This window comes from Nicotiana tomentosiformis, chromosome 4 (genome assembly GCF_000390325.3).
Source record: "Nicotiana tomentosiformis chromosome 4, ASM39032v3, whole genome shotgun sequence".
NCBI lineage: Eukaryota > Viridiplantae > Streptophyta > Magnoliopsida > Solanales > Solanaceae > Nicotiana > Nicotiana tomentosiformis.
The window spans coordinates 5,721,901-5,725,790 of NC_090815.1; positions in this window are offsets into that span (position 1 = coordinate 5,721,901).

A 3,890-nucleotide genomic window follows, 5' to 3' on the forward strand; every position below is an offset into this window, starting at 1 on the left:
CATGCGAAGGTTGACAAGCCTGAGCTTCGCGAATGCGGGGTCCAGCTCGCGAATGCGTAAAGGAGCGATCTCACCCCCCAGGCCTTTCTCCCTATGCGAACGCGTGCCTCATCATGCAAACGTGTTGGCCACAGGTCCCAGACCTTCGCGAACGCGAGCAAGGGGTCGCGAATGCGATGAAAAAATCTCAGCCCGCCATATTTTACTTCTCTGCGAATTTGACATATCCTTCGCGATCACGAAGAAGGAAACCAGAACCAGCACACATGATTTTTGGGACTTAACTCCGGGCGGTCCGAAACTCACCCGCGCCACCCGGGACCCCATCCAAATGCACCGACAGGTCCATAACCATAATACGAGCCTGCTCAGACTCTGAAAATATGTAAAACAACATCAAAACTAAGAATCGCACCCGAAAACCAAATTGAATCAAATTATGAACTTCAAGTTTTCAACTTGCTCCGAATGCACCGAATCATACTTAGACTACTCAGAATGACACCAAATTTTGTGTGCAACTCTTAAGTCAACATACGGAACTATTACCAGGATCGAAATCCCAAACGGACCTCTGTAACACCAAAACCTACTCCAAACTAAACTTAAAGAACTTAAAAAATTATTAGTGCGTCAACTTTCAACATTAACCGCCGAAATGCTCCTAGTTCATCCGAAACCCGATCCAAATACACGCCCATGTCCAAAGTTATCATACAAACCTATTGGAACCTTCAAATCCCGATTCTGAGGTCGTTTACTCAAAATGTTGACTCAAGTCAAACTTAACCATTTTAATCCATTATTAAGGAACTAAGTGTTCTGATTTCAACCCGAACCCTTCCAAATTAGGGGAACAGGGATATAAAAAGGAAAATGACTGATCGGGTCGTTACATTCTCCAACTCTTAAATAAACGTTCATCTTCGAACGAGTCTAGAATCATACCTAGAATGCTGAATAAGTGTGGATATCTGCTCCGCATGTCCCCCTCATCCTCCTAAGTCACTTCCTCGACTGTTTAACCCCTCCACTGGACCTTCACCGCAGCATTCCTCTTGGACCTTAACTGACGAACCTGCCTGTTAACAATAACAATTGGCTCCTCTTCATAACCCAAACTCTCATCTAGCTGAACCGTGCTGTAATCTAGCACGTGCGACCTGTCAGCATGATACCTCCGGAGCATAGACACATGAAAGACCGGATGAACTCTCGATAGACTCGGAGGAAAAGCAATCTCATAAGCAACCTCCCCAAGTCGCCGCAAACACCTCAAATGGGCCAATAAACCTTGGCCTCAGCTTTCCCTTCTTCCCGAACCTCATGATCCCCTTCATCGGCAAAAGTTTCAAGAGAACCTTCTCGCCCACGATAAATGACAAATAACGTGCCTTCTGATCCACGTAAATCCTTTGTCTAGATTGTGCTGTGCGAAGTCGCTCCTGAATAAAATTTTACCTTTTCCAAGGCATCCTTAACGAAATTAGTACCATATAACTTAGCCTCGCCGAGCTCAAACCATCCGATGGGCGAACGACATCGCCGACCATATAAAGCCTCAAATGGAGCCATCTCGATGCTGGACTGATAACTGTTGTTGTAAGCAAACTCGGCCAAGGGCAAGAATCTATCCCACTTACCTCCGAAGTCAATGACACATGCTCTAAGCATATCCTCCAGAATCTGAACTGTCCACTTCGACTGCACATCGGTCTACGGATGAAAGGTTGTGATTGGCACTACCCGAGTACCCAACTCACTCTGAACTGCTCTCCAGAAGTGCGATGTGAACTAAGGACCTCTATCTGAATTGATGGAAATAGGCACACCATGTAACCGAACAATCTCTTGAATGTAAATCTGGGCCAATCTCTCTGAAGAATATGTAGTCACAACCGGAATAAAGTGTGCCGACTTAGTAAACATGTTGACAATGGCCCAAAGTGCATCGAACTTCCTCAAAGTCCGCGGCAACCCAACTATGAAGTCCATAGTAATGCGCTCCCATTTCCACTCAAGTATAACCATCTGCTAAAGTAGGCCACCTAGTCTATGGTGCTCATACTTGACCTGCTGGCAATTTAGACAACTCGCCACATACTCAACTATGTCCTTCTTCATCTACCACCACCAGTAATGCTGCCTCAGGTCGCGATACATCTTCGTAGCCCCCGGATGAATAGAATACCGAGAACTATGTGCCTCATCTATAAGCTTCTCCCTAAAGTCATCAACATTAGGAACACATAGGCGATCCTGGAGCCGTAAAACACCATATTCATTGATAGCAACCTCCTTGGAACCACCCTATAGTACCGTCTCTCTGAGAACCAACAAATACAGATCATCGTACTAACGAGACTTGATCATCTCGAGTAATGAAGACTGAGCCACGACACATGCAAGAATCCGACTAGGCTCTAAAATATCCCACCTCACAAATCTGTTAGGTAAGGATTGAATGTACAATGCCAATGGCCTCTCCTCTGCTGAAATGAATGCCAAACTGCCCATACTCTCAGCCTTTCTGCTCAAGGCATCCCAACCACTTTCGCCTTGCCCGAATGATAGAGGATGGTAATATCATAGTCCTATAGTAACTTAAGCCATTTGCGCTACCTCAAATTAATATACCTCTACTTGAACAAATACTTCATGCTGCGATGATCGGTGTAAACCTCACAGGATACCTCATAAAGATAATGCCTCCAGCTCTTGAGAGCATGGACTATCGTGGCTAACTCCAAATCATGTACGGGGTAATTCTTCTCATGGGGCTTCAACTGACGTGAAGCATAAGCAATAACTCTCCCTTCCTACATCAATTCACAACCCAGGCCAACGTGTGAAGCGTCACAATACCAACATACATCCCTGAACCGGAAGGCAACACTAACACCGGTGTTGTATTCAATGTGGTCTTAAGCTTCTGAAAGCTTGCCTAATAATCATCGGATCATCAGAACAGAGCACCCTTTTGGGTCAGTCTAGTCAAAGATGTTGCAATAGATGAGAATCCCTCCACAAACCGGCGATAATAACCTGCTAACCCTAGGAAACTCCTGATCTCAGTCGTTGTGGTAGGACGACGCAAACTTTGGATTGCCTCGATCTTTTTGGGGTCTACCTTAATACCCTCACCTGATACAACATGCCTCAAGAATGCCACAAAATTTAACCAGAAATCGCACTTGGAGAACTTAGCATATAACTTATGTTCCTGCAAGGTCTGAAGCACTAATCTCAAATGCTGCTCGTGCTCCTCCATACTATGCAAGTAGATCAAGATGTAGCCAATTAAGACAATGACAAATGAATCAAGATACGACCATAAACGTCGTCGGGGCATTAGTCAAGCTGAAGGACATCACCAAAAACTCATAGTGACCATATAAAGTCCGGAAGGCCATCTTCGGAACATCCGAAGCACGAATCCTCAGCTGATGATACCCAGATCTCAAGTCGATCTTAGAGAACACTGTGGCACCCTGCAACTGATCAAACTAATCATCAATACACGACAACGAGTACATGTTCTTAATGATAACTTTGATCAACTGGCGGTAATCAATGCACATCCGCATAGTCCCATCCTTTTTCTTCACGAACAACATTGGTGCACCCCAAGGCGACACACTCGTTCTTACGAACCCCTTTGCTAGCAACTCCTCAAGTTGTTCCTTCAACTCTTTTGGATCCATGCGGTACAGTAGAATAGAGATAGGCTAGGTACCTAGAGTCAAATCAATACAAAAATCGATACCACGATCTAGTGGCATGCCTGGGAGATCAGAAGGAAACACATCGGAGAACTCCCACACCACGAGCACTGAATCAATCCTCAGAGTCTTTGTAGGAGTATCCCGAACATAATCTAGATAAGCCAA